The sequence below is a fragment of the Zonotrichia albicollis genome, chromosome 5 (genome assembly GCF_047830755.1).
Source record: "Zonotrichia albicollis isolate bZonAlb1 chromosome 5, bZonAlb1.hap1, whole genome shotgun sequence".
Lineage (NCBI taxonomy): Eukaryota > Metazoa > Chordata > Aves > Passeriformes > Passerellidae > Zonotrichia > Zonotrichia albicollis.
The window spans coordinates 56692513-56706565 of record NC_133823.1 but is presented as its reverse complement, the minus strand read 5'-3'; the positions used below and the strand labels follow the sequence as shown (position 1 = coordinate 56706565).

Here is a 14053-nt window from a genome sequence, read left to right as displayed (position 1 = left end):
TCCAACTATTATGAGTTCACATTGTCACATAAACTCATCCTTACAGATCCCAGTTTGGAAATCCACTGTGTAGTGTATGGATTGAAATCACATACTGTAATTTTGCTCAGAAGGAGAGGGAGGCAATGGTTTCTTGAGATGCAGTTTTTCAATACTTTCCTTGTGCTTTTGAATATGTATCTATGGGCCTTATTTATTGGACCGTATTCAAAACCTCCTTGTGGGCCCAATCACTCATTTTCTCAGGGGCTCTTCAGTCAGGGTCTCAGTACTCTAGAATCTGAATACTTTCCAAACCTTAATTAATGCATTGTTGCAGAGTCCTGTGAGAAAAGAGGATTATACTGTCCAATTACCAAATTGGGAAATGAGAAAATGTAAGGTAAAAGCCTCCATTACACCAAATGCCTTCCTAGTATAGTTATATCCATTTTTCTCACAGTACTGGACTTTAGATAGAATTATATATATTTTAAGGTAGAAGTTGTTGGATTTAGCTGTAGTTAAGAGCACAAAATTAAATGTTTTCAAAACAAAAATTATATGTTCTAGAAAAAGAAAATTAATATTAATTAATTGGCTCACTTGCCATTGTAAAAATTCAGAGATCGTTAGAATTATTTTTTTTCACAGCAGCATATTAATTTCCTTCAATTGTGAAGGTTTCCTTTTTGTTCCAGAAGGATTTCTCCTCCAGCCATGGCAAATCTACCCATTTCTGCAGCAAACCAGACAGACTGTACACAGACAATAGCTCCTCTCTTACCAAGCTGCAGATAGTCTTCATCCAGTGAAGCAGGGGGAAAATATTAATGAAGTCAATTGGTGATGAGACAAAGTGTGTAACATATATAAAAGTCTGGACAGTTGGAGGTGTTTTCCATATGATAGGTACTGTAGTGACATAGATTTTAATTTCAATTCCATCAAAAGGTGTCTCATTAGCTCTTAGGATTGATTTCCAAAATAGTCAATGCTAATCAGTTGTCCTGCACAAGATTTCATCAGAGAACAGCAGTTAAATGACTTTATCAAGCACTAAGGCAATATAGGTCAAGTACAGGGGTTGTAATTTACTACAATCTAATTTCTTGAATTCATTGTTGTTTGACTTTGCACAGGTTACAGTGTCTACACAGATAGCAAGGTAGGAGGGCAAGGGAGGACACAGCAGGTTGTGTCTGTTCATTTCCTAGATAAATTATGACCAGAAATCACTACCAGTAAATATGTAGGGGTTGCATGAGATTATTTTTCTGGGTGTCTTTTGTGTGCCTTTTTGCTGCACAGAAAGACTTTCTCTTTGTTTGGGAGCAGTGAAGAAGAGGAAAGAATTGTTCTCTCACCGAGGAGAACAGACTCATTGGTGTAGGAATGGAATAAAATAATAAACCAATACAAAATCCCACCCAACTGCAAACCCTGTGGCTCCAGCTGTGTTATACTAGATGCACTATTACAAACTACATACTAGAAATATTATAATTCTTAGATTAGCAGAAAATAAAGATATTCTAATCTCTTTTACCTGGAAAATGGCCCACAAAGAAAATATTACTACAAATACAAGCTAGTCCTTATCAGTTAGACAGCCACTGAGATCAGAACTCCACAAAACTGTTTGCCATTTAATATTTTGGACTTTTTTCACTTTTTTCTAAACTTGTCAGCCTTTTTTTGATATATCAACAACCACTGTCACATAGCAAAAATGGGAAAAATGATAGAATATTACATTTCTTACTTTAATACTGGCAACTTTACCAAAAATCCTGGTATTTCTCAGGCTGAATCAGAAAACAAAAAGCAATTTCTATGGCTTTACCAAAATATGTTCCAAACTTAATTCATTTGAATCATGAAAACTATTTGCATATTAAAATAAAAGAGAATAATGTTGATTTTCTCTAAAGTATTGTATAACTATTTTGTAAATAAGATAATTCTAATTATATTTACAGGGTGGGAAGGATTTGTATATTTATACTCTTATGTGGTACACAAGTACCAACAATTTAAATGTGTACAGTTCACTCATCTCTCTCTATTGACCTTGTCATTCTGATTCCACAAAGAATTGTACTTTCACATCTTTTATTTATTCACAGGCTGAAATTAGCTCTATGGCCTATAGGTTCCCTGAAGCTACTTCTGTGATTCACTGAATTGCTTCTGCTGGGTTACTGCGCATTAGAAATGACATAAATGCCAGCAGCAGTTGCTTTCTGACCAATACTGCAGGCCAAACATCCACAAATTGGAACATGCTACAAGAGGTGTCTTCAGGAGAAAATGAGTGTTACAATGCTTAACAAGCCATTGTGGATGAGACCAAACTACACCTGAGCTCTACCAGGAGAAGGTACCAGTCTTGGCTTAGAACAGCATTTTGTTAACTTCATCAGCATTATTTGCCTGTATCTTGCTGGAACATTAAACCACTTTAACCTGAAGCAATCTTGAGCCATAATTAAATAAAAAATTAATTTACATCTGCTCTTTAGAATATATTTTAAAATTAAAGTGATCAAAAATGTAGCAAATTGGAGCATGTAGCCAATCCTACAGGATCCAATATTGCTACTAAACTTCCAGCCAAGGTGCACACTCAGCCACATTCCTGTCCTGGTTTGGGATGAGACCCGAGCAGGAAAGCCAGAGGAGGACAGCTGAACACACCCTAAGCAGGAGACCATGCAATGAGCATTTTACACACATCTTTGCACAAATCTGCAGAAATCCTCCTAAATAAAACCTCTAAATAGTGGTAAGTCAAAACATATTTAAATATTTTCTTTGCCTAGAAACAAATAAGACTGCATAAAAAGACTCTTCCAGATCAGGAATTCGATTGGTATTTGCTAAAATTTCTCAAATAAATATAATTAGGAGAAGTATGTTTTTGACTTCTTCATTGCCATGCCCTTGGCAATGTCATGGCATAGTTCATTTCCATGAAAATATGAGGCATTTTTTATCATTTTTATTTCAGTTTATAGTAGATATTGATTTAGGCTTTGTATGCTGCCTGTTGTAAGCATGTCTGTAGCAATTATAATAAAAGTTATTCAGTTAAATCCATTAACTAGGAGCTCTGGAGTTCCTAGTATCTTATGTGATAGATAGATAAAATACATATGGATAGATAAAATACCACAAGGTGCATTCACTATTCTAATAATCATGTATAAGCCCTTATACATTAAAAAAACTGGAAAAACATTAAGTGAACTTCACTTCTTTGAAATGTTATCTTCACTCTAATCAATATTTTTACAAGTTCCAGAGTGCCAAGAAAATGCACAGACATCCAGGACCATAATCTTTGCAGCCAGATATTCTTCAGCTTGTGCCCACACTCACAGTGGTTGCATGCCATTCTGAACAATTTGAAGTGGAATGCTAGCAAAATATTTTAAGTTATTTCAAATTGAGAAAGATTTCTAAAGGAGTGCGGCCATCTTCCAATGTTAATAAAATTCTCATTTCTATAACACATAATCCTGAGCCACACAACCCCTTAAGTTCCAAATTATTTCATGACAAATTTGACATACTGGGTTTTATAGGTCTAACACAATTTTAAACATAAAAAAATAACCGTGCACTCTGCACTGTGACTATTTTTAGAAACACTTAACACAGTCACAGCTGTGTTAAGCTTGTTCTGCTTGCAAAGAGCTTTATTTTTCAAATTTAATCCAACAATCATGGAAAATATCAATAGACAGTAATATTAGTAAATGTAATATGCTAGCATATAATAACTTTATGTCACATTTGCTTCTCAGAGATAGTAAATCCACTAACACCACCAAAATGAAACAAATATTCAGATATGATCCGTTTACAGACCTTAAAAGTTTGAAACAGAAAGCCCTGATAGAAAAGATTTAGCATTAAAAATCTAGTGAGCATTAAAAGTAAGCTACACGTACAATAAACACAAAAATCATGTCTGTGAGATGCTACTGCATAATCAGATATCAAAACCAAAATTTTTAGAAAAATTATATTCAGAAAGGTAGGTGAGTGTCCCCAAAGTTTTAAATTAGTTTGTCTTCTATAGAGACTTATTACTCTAACTGTACATGAAAGAAGGGGAAAGGTTATGTTTTCAATACATAATAAACATTCAATAATCTAAAGAAAAACTACCTGTGGCATTTTGGCAAAACTACATAAGCACATTCTATAGTATGGAATCAAAGCTCCTATCATATGATTTACTAAAAATGTGCATTTAAAACAATTCTATTTGGAAAAATATTTGCAGAAGCTTATAGATTCCCAAGACAACAGTTACAATAAACAACTTCTATATTCATAAAATAATTTGTGTAAATAAAATATCTAAGGCATCGATCTCTGCAAGAATCTATCAGATCTTATTCTCAATTCATTAATTGAGAGACTGATATACAACAGTCACATTATTTTACTAATGATTATTTATGACTTCCATTTATGACCAAAAAACAACACCCTGAAGAAATATTGGTTAATGCACTGGCCCAGACCTTCTAGCATGCCTGGTCATTGTCATTGTATAGCTCAGAATTACTATATAGAGCTAGATAATATAGCTCTATATTATCTATAGAGCTCCTCCTTTGTGCTCCAGCTCTTCTGCTTTTATCCTGTGTCTAAGAGACACACAAAATTTAAAGGATCAGTTCATTTCCCTCAAGACTTTCTATAAAGACCTTAAACAGCCTTTTTCTCCTGTTGGTCAGCTTATTCTGGAAAGTGTTCATACTCAGCTCTTTTCATTTGTCACCCCACAAACTGCAAGTCATCTCCAAGCCTATGTACACAATCTCCAAATAAGACTGGAAGAAAATATGTTTATGTGGTTCTTGGTCAGGACAATCCAATATCTTGTATAAAGCTTGCAGTGCTGTCAGAGAACCTGAATTCTGTACTGAAATTGATATCAACAGAAGGCATTTTTAGGCCTTATAAGACAATAAATAAAATATATTTTTTAATATAAAATAAATTAAATATAATTTTTTTCCAAAGAGGAAACCTATTTTTCCAAAGAGAATTTCCTCATTATTTCACTGACTGATGAAACTATAAATAGACAAACTTTCAAGGCAGGTTATAAATCTCTGCTCTGATATTTTAAACATACCCACTACCATTATGCCTACCCAAAATCTCCTACTGACTACTCACAACAGCTTACTAATGTGAAAGAGAAATGCTGTGGTATGGAAACGATTTTTCCAAGCTTCCAATGAAACAACACAAGAAATAATGCCTTAAAGAGACATTGGAATATGATAATTTCTTGTCGGTCTGGCGGAAAGGTCAATCCAAAAGAGCATAAGGACAAAAGAAAATTAATATTGCAGTAATGTATTATAGTGGCACTGAGAACCTTCATCAAAACAGTGATGAAAAGTCCAAGAGAAGTACCAAATTTTAAAACAATATCTGCTTTTAGTCAGTTCAGGTTTTCTGAGAAATCTTCACTGTATATTCCTGCCTATGGAAGAAACCAGTTCTCCTGATCAGGAGCAGTTGTAGGACAGTTGGTAATTTGGAAAAAGCAGAAAATACAGACCCACAGAACTCAACTTTAAAGCTAGGGCCTTAAGGCCTAGAAGAAATAAGTTTGGGTCACACTTCAGTTTAGGCAAGAGTGTGGATCAAATAACTTGCACAGAGCCCCATTACAGATATGCCAACAACCTGAACTCCTCTGAATCATGGTTAGGAATGTTTATTGCTCACACAAATATAAAACACTTTATTTCTCGTTATCCACAAGCTTCTCACTTTCTTCTTCTTCTAACTGAACTGAATGTCTCTAGGGCACATAACTGGAATGATATAGGTATGATAATACAATGACATATACCAATGCTTTAAATATTTTTTAGAAATTTATGGTACACTTTAAATAATAATGTTGTTGCATTGACTGTTTGATTTAAGCACCACTATATATCTTTCTCTTCAAGACTGAAGTAACCCAGATAGGTTAGGCAGATTGTAAATAGTGTGGGAGGGACTTGAAATATGTTCAAAGTGGATCATCAATAGTCAGGTTTTAGATTCATTATCATCTGACCTCAAGCTCAAAATTCATTTTCTTTTCAAATTCCCCAAGATATTTAGGTAAGACAGCTAAAGACATCCTCTTCTTTTTTATAATGGATTGAACGGGAACAAGAATGGAGCAACACCACCCCCACCTCCCTCCTCCCAGTGGAGCATTAATCTAGTGGACATTAAAAGTTTAATTAAAAAAATTGGTATTCTCTTATCTGAATAGAAGGGATCTGCTATGAAAAAGGCAGATGCTGATAATAAATATAAGAATAGGCAGGTAGGAAACTGAGATTCCGTGAACAAATGCAGACAGCAAGAAAGAGAAAAGGAACATGCCCCAGCAAGTAAGCTTCAATAATTTGGATATACAAAGCAGATCATGCTTTGCACTGTACAGCTACCACAGCAGACACTCTAAAAGCAAAAAAATCCTCATCCATACTGTAGTAATAGCCCTATTAACATTGGCCCTGAGTGGGCACCCTGAGAGCAAACGGCACTGGCACCTCCCTTGTTTAATTGCCCTGTGCCTGCCATTTGCAAACCTCCAACCTTTTATTCTTCAAAGCCACCCTGGCTTTCAGTACATTTATGAGGGAAAGCAGGGGAGAGTAAAGATAGAAGAGAGTTTTGCAGTAAGTAGACAGCACTCTGGAGCTTAAGTATCTAGCTGCATGTTCACATCCTAGATTTGGCTGCACAGATAAATTCTCCGCATCTCAAATTGGATTTAGTTCTGCAGATTGAAAATAGCTGCCCGTTAAAATTCCAGTGAACTATGTTCTTATCAAACAAATTCTGCTATTTTTCTGAGTTAGGCTACTAAAACACAACATGAATAATTGCCTTTGTCCTAGTTCATAGTAATAGAAAAGTTTGCACACATCTTGATGTAGTGCCTGCCTCCCCCTGGGCAGTGCTTGACACTTAAATCATCACAGATTTCTCTGAAATTTAATTACTATTTCAATAACAAAAAGTGAGGTTTTCTTCATCTCCAAGAGGTGGGAGACTTTCCATATGTGCAGACCTGATCTATGGGAAGTCCCCAACATGTAATTGGAAAAGTACCTGCAATTAGGAATGCGGGTACTTTTTATATAATATAATATATAATTAGGATTATCTGTGGGTGGGTGATGTGGCTGTGGTGGTGTTGAGAAACAGTCTGAGCATCAGTGGAACAAGAGCTCACTATGTAAATATGATTTCATTTAAATAAGGAATAGGAAATTAGGCAGAACATTTGAAGATATTCATCACTATGGCTGTGGCCAATACAGATATCTCTGGCAAATACAATATCTCTGTTCCATCTTACCAGAGATTTCATTAATAGCACCTGAGAGATTAGCAAGCAGAAAACTTTATGTCAAAATCCTGAATTCTTTAAAATGTTTTTTCTCCAGGAGAGAAACTAAATCAGCTTAAGAAGTAAAGTCAGTCACATATAGTATCTGCATGATTCCAAGCAAATAAAGTAAATAATTGTGGGGGAAAAAATAAAAATCAATTCTATCTCGCTCAAAACTGGGAAAAAGATTTCTCAAACATATAATCACTCAACATAAGACACGTGGTTTGCTCCTTGAGGTCCTAGGTATACTGGAAAACACTGAAGTTTGCCATAATACACCAGAATATTTAGTTTCTCTGTGTACTGTCCTGACTTGCTTATGTTAGTACTGACCTTTCCTACAGAACAAGGGAACAAAGTACAGGACAGAAGCAGGTCTCCAAACCTTTTAAATCATATGCTTGATTTTACTTCATTAGACTAAAATGGCACCCTGAAATGAAGAATATTCACTTGGCAACTGGTTAAATAAATACAAAAACTTAGAAGCATATTTCCTATAAAATAAATCTAGCTTTCGGTAGGATTGCAACAATTATTATAAAATTGGGTCATATCTCTAAATCAACTGTTCTGGCCTCATACCTCAGATCATAATTTTATACCTCTAAAGATTTGGAGAAAATGCAGAAATAACTCTCCGTAGTTCCAGCAGAAGTAAAATAAAATCTAAATTCAAATACACTGGTATTTGATGTTAAGGGCTGCTGGTACAACTATATATACACCATGAGTATATTTGGAACAATATTTGCTATGACACAAAAGAATGCCTTTTTTCATAAGAAAGTGAAATTACAAATAAATAATGTGTTCATACGAACAACAGATTATACCAATTAAAAAAAAAAAAAAAAACAAAAACAAGACAACCCAGGTTTTTTACGAAATTGTTGCTAGTATAAAGGAAATTTTCAGAGTTGTAAATTTTTGTGGAAATGTGGAAAGTAAAAAGAATGTAAGTCCAGAAAATGAAATGTGAAATCATAAAAACATCTAAAAATATTGAAGAAACTCTTTATGAATATATAAAAATAGGCAGTCTGACAAAGACTCTATAGGACCAACAGGTGATTAAGAAGCTGTAAAAGAAGGTGAGGTCAAAGCGGAATGGTTAAATTAATTCTTTATATTGATGTTCTCTACAGATGATGTTAGACTGCTTTCCACAGGGGAAACTTTTTTGCAGAGGGAGAATTATAAGAATTATTTACAATTGGACTCTTAGTGAAAAAATTCTTAGAACAACTCAATAAAATGAATAGTAAAAAATTGCCACAACAAGGTGATATTCACCCATGAGCTAAAAATATCAGATATGAAATTGTTAGATGGATAATATTACTGAAAGTGATCTCAGTGCTGAGAGAGTTAATGGTTAAAGAAGTCAGTTCCCCTGATAAGTTTCAGTTGGAGTAGAAGAAAACATGCATGTCTTAATCTGACCACTTTATAAAGAAAGGAAACCAAATGTAAAAAAGGAGTAGACAAACAAATAGTTATGGTATAATGAGAAGAATTAACTCAGCTTTTGTAGTATATTATTGTGCCTCACAAATTTATAGGAGCTCTTTGATAAATTGAATAGCATGAGAGATGTGGCGGACATTATTTACTTGAATTTTCAAAAAGATTTTATCAAAATTTCTCAGCAAGGCAGTAAAGATAATAAGGCACTTGGAATAATAGGAAAGATATTTTGCATGATACTTGATTTTTTAAGAATACCAAGTTTTACAAAAATTCCTCTGTGAAGAGAATTTTCTAGAAAACATCAACAAGCATATGGATATTTGTTTTATTCAGAGTTTACAGCAAGCTGTGGGGATACTGATGAAAAGATGGCCAACTTTGCTGACAATGCTGAATTATTTAGCATTATCAAAACAAAAGCCAGCTGCAACAAGCTACAGAAGGTTATCATAAAGACTGTTTGGACTTGGAAAATATCCAAGGAATATCAACAGCCACTCATACAAATCAGCTATTACTATGGTGAGCCTAAATTAGCCATGTTCACTCAAAACAGAGTTTTGGGAGTCTTTAACACATCTATTCAAGCTTCTGCTCAATACTCATGAGAGATCATGGAAGCAGCAGAATGGTAGACATAGTTGGATAAGGAATCCCAAATAAATGTTGCTGAATATTGAATGTAGTCCTACTTCCCCACATCTGAAAATGGACTTTGGATAACTAAAAAGATACAGGAAGTGTACCTAGGAGAATAAAAAGTTGTTATTTAAAGCAGAGAGATGAAGACTACTAGATAGAAAAGAAATACCCATGAGATTAATATGATGAATACATATAAAATATTGACTTGAATAAAGTATACTGAGAACTGTTCTCTGGTTCCCATCATGAGGGAACTTAGATGACTTAGTTATCAAGTGTCAGGCTTAAAGCAAACAAAAGGAAACACTTTTCACAAAGCACATAATTAAACTGTAGAACTCATAACTACAGGATGTTGGAAATGTCAAAAGCTTAGGTGGGTTAAGAAATAATTAGAAAAAATCATATGGAAGAAAAAATTCATCCAAGGCTGTTCTATAATACACATCAAAAAAGCTAATTTCTCACTCACAAAGCCTTGGAGTTATGACAAAAGTCAGAAACAGTAGCAGGAAAATTTTATTTTCTACTTGGCCTGTTCTGTTATTCACCCTCAAAGTTTTATCTATTGACGACTGCCAGAATGCTGGTGTACATAAATCTTTGTATTTATTCCTGTATTTTCATGCTCATCACTTTGTTCCACAAAGGGTTTTCCTTTGATTTTCAAGATGACTTGATAAGAAGTAAACTCACTAAAATAAGAGCAGTGATTACTCTACAAAGGTATTTTTGCTAGAGATACTTGATGAAGCCATCATCTACCCAAATTAAATATCTATCCTAATTCACAGGGGACACCCTTATCATTTGTGGCAGTCTCCAGGCAGCTTTATCTGACAATCTGTACCAAATAGGGGTCACTGCTCATGCACCCTGTGACCTATGCTTTTCTGCAATCTATTTCTAAGTGCATCTCCAAGCATTGATTCTGTTTATCAACAAAATAGTTTGGATCAGTCTAGGAATTTCAGCTGGCAAGCTTGAGTTTCAATACAGTTTCTCTGAGGGATCAGCCCTCAGCTCCTGAAGAACTTCCATAAATACTGGGTTCACATGCTTCCTGAGCTGGCAGCAAACAGTTGGGAATTATCAGGATCTTATTGGGCATTTCTCTCTTGAGCACAAGAAACCAGTTCATGTCATCTGGCATTGTTAGGTTTACACAGGTTTTCTGAGAGATGTTACTGAAATTTCCTCACATTTCACAAAAAACATGGTTGATATGAATTTCTAGCCATTTTACCAGTACCTGTTTATCACCAAACATTGGGGAAAAGTGTGATTTTAAGGTTTTACCCATATGTTAGAGTAGAGTTATCTTATATCAGAGTAACATTACACAATGTAGGCCAATATTCAGTTGCTACAGGAATAATCTACATTATAAAACTACACCATTGTCACTTAGAGAGGATGTAACTCAGTCATTTTCCTTACAATTAAAGTTAGAATTCCTACTTTTATTTTCAGCCACATGATTAATAGAGGTATTTATATCCAGATGCTTTGAGGCTATTTCTTCCCAGAAGAATATTATAAAATGCCTTGCTTGAGTAACACCCAGAGCTCCTAAATGTTGAACTGAGCTGAAACCTCCAGTGTAGTTATACAAAATCTGAACTATACAAAAATGGGCCAGGTTGAAGATATCCAGCAACATTAAGATAGCCAGGCTAGCAAGGAGATGAAAAGTTCACGAGCAGTGCACAAAAACACAAGGATAAAAATAGCTGTGTTCTTAGCAGAGTGATTATGCAGAGCTCATTTGTAGGCTGCAGACAGATGTTCATCTAGCAAAGAACAGTGACAACTGAAGCTATGAGCAACCCTAAGAGTTTCCTCCTGTCTGTTCCTGAGAGCCTGCCAGTTCTGCAGCTTCTGGGCATAATGGATCATATGAGAACCCCATAAGGAGTCACAGCAGTAATAAACAGCTGATGAAGGCAGTCTGAAAAGAGAACTGACTTTGCCTGAAGTGGATAAGGCAAAGCTCTCAGACTCCTTTGTCCAGCAGAGAATAGGAATGGCAATGTGGGAATGGCAGCTTCCAGCTGGCAGATTATAGGTATGGAGAGCTGAGCACACTTAACATCCTCATTCATCACTGGAAGACATCTTCTCGTGACATTCAAAATTTTTAGAAGCTTAGCTTTTTTTTACCACCAAGTATAAAGAGGGGGGTAGGAGAAGGACATGTTTGGATGTATGCCTTTATGTCCCTTCATGATATGCAAAGGAATCTTGAAAACTTTTTCTTTTTACTCTTCTTTTAAAATGAGAAAATTCAGTCTTTGCCTGTATATTAGAAGCAAAAGAATCATTTCATGAAGTCGTTCCACAAATCATTTCAAGAAGTCACAAATGTGACCAGAAAACAGAAAATATTATTAATGAAAAATCTACTATTTAAATATGATTATTCTACCAAAACTAGGCGAGATTTTCCATATTACCACTAAATGTATGCAAGACTACAAAAAGTAATAAAAGAAAAAGAAAACATGTCTGTTTTCACTAATTCTTTGTAAATCACACAGACTTAATCCCTTGTGTTTATCCCAGATCCCCTTCATTATCCGGTCTCTACAATAAATGCTGAAACATTCTGAGGAAGTTGCTTAACATCATTTGGCCAGTGCCTGTTATCACATTATAAAACTGAAGTATCTTAGGGAAACACAGCCTCTTTTACAGTAGTACAGTCGTACTTGTCCTACAGCTATTTTATACTTAACCTTCAAGCCACCATGCTCTAGGATATAAACCAATCATCGCTGACAGAGATTAACAAGAAATTTCCTCTACGGGCAGAGCATTTCATAAGTGCTCACTGCAGGGATTCTTGCACTTTCCTCTGAAGCATCTGGTAACGGCCATTGTCAGAAGGAATAATAGCATAAGCAAGCTGTTAGTCTGATGTGGAATGGCTTCTCTTGTACACTAAAGCTTTGTCCCTGATCTGCCTGTACATTTTCCCTGCATTTTAAAAGAGGTAATACAGATAACTTTGCACTTATTTCCAGTTAATTAGCAAAATCTTTCTCTTATCTTTGCATAATTTGGTTGTAAAACAGTAACAGCCATTGCAGAGAATCATGATTCATCTTAGACATCATATGGAAAGTCCAGGTATTCCTCCAGACCAGCTTTTGGTAATAGTGTAATAAATAATGAAATTGAATTTGAGGTTCATCTCCCAAGTGTTCCTGGAATTTTTACTGCTCCCAGAAAGAAGACGTTATGTAAAGATTTCTTCCATTAAGAGAATAGTAAGTAAACAAGATTGACAAGAATTACCTACACACAGCCTCAAATACTTTTGATTTTCACATTTTGAGTTAAAGTACAAATTTCTTCAGCAGATACCTGAATCAAGAATTAACGTTCTTTTAAAGCAGTTGTCCATACCATTAGTTTCCTTATGAATGACCTATTCCTTGAGGAACATCTCACATCAGCATGCAGAAAAAGAGAGATACTAATCACATAGTATCACATACTAATCACTGAAATCACATAGTGTAAAAGATGACAAAGATATTTGTGTACCTCTAAAAGTCACATCCCTACTCTATACAAATTCTGATTTAACTGGAAATATTAAGAAGTACTGTGAAGAAAACTGCAATTCAAAGTAACCTGTAGAGATACATAAACATGTACATAGATAGATGTACCTTAATACCTATGAGTGTTTCTGAAACAGATATTAAGCCAAATAATTTTCTTACCTGTTGCAGTTCAGTTCCCAGTTTAATGAGGATTCTTAACATACATGTCAATTACTGAAATGAGCCTCTGGTAAATATTCCAACAATACAGTTTTTAAAAACCATGAAAAATTTTGAAGATGAATTAATCAGTCACAGCCCAATGAGTTTGTTGTTCTGATTGCATCCAGACACTGAGGGAATTTTTATGAGACCTGTCTGGGAAAAATAACTTATTTTGCCCTTTTAGTACTTTGAAAAAAACCAGTATCTTAGATACTACTGTAGTAAACACTGGCATCTATACAGGAACTAACACTGTCACTGACAAGCAATGGAAACTAATGATGATTTTACAGTGTGGGTACAAAGAATCCTCAGCAGTGGCTACAAGAAAGCTCAGCTGTGTGTTTTGCTCCTTGGCACTCATGTGGAACCAAAATGTTAATGGAAAACCTATTTTCATGGGAAGAAGTAAAGGACAAGATTGGAACACTTGTTTTCTGAAATTCTGAGTCCAGTATCACTGCCCGGCTCAAAATCTGAGGCAAAATTATAGTATAGTTGGGTTGGATTCTTCTTCCAATGATTAATCAGAACCCTGATGGTGGTATTAAAGCACAGCTTGTTTCTAAGTTGCTTTTTGCATCTTTAAAATTTATCAAGTTTTGCACATGTGAAGCATAAAATAAAATTACCTGGAAAAGGCAGCACCTAAAGCAGATATTGCCATCTTACTAATACCAAACAATTGTATTAAAAATATTAACCTGGTGGAATTATTCTACAGTGCACCAAA

General features: G+C 34.9%; 1 long non-coding RNA gene across 2 annotated transcripts in view; it reads right to left on the bottom strand.

Moving 5' to 3' along the window:
- Nucleotides 1-13656, bottom strand: part of LOC113459037 (uncharacterized) — a 153476-nt gene extending 139820 nt beyond the window's left edge. For both annotated transcript variants that reach the window (XR_012580511.1, XR_012580510.1), the window contains exon 1: nt 13276-13656. This is a non-coding gene — a long non-coding RNA (uncharacterized LOC113459037). The remainder of the gene's footprint in view (nt 1-13275) is intronic.
- Nucleotides 13657-14053: the final 397 nt, after the last annotated feature.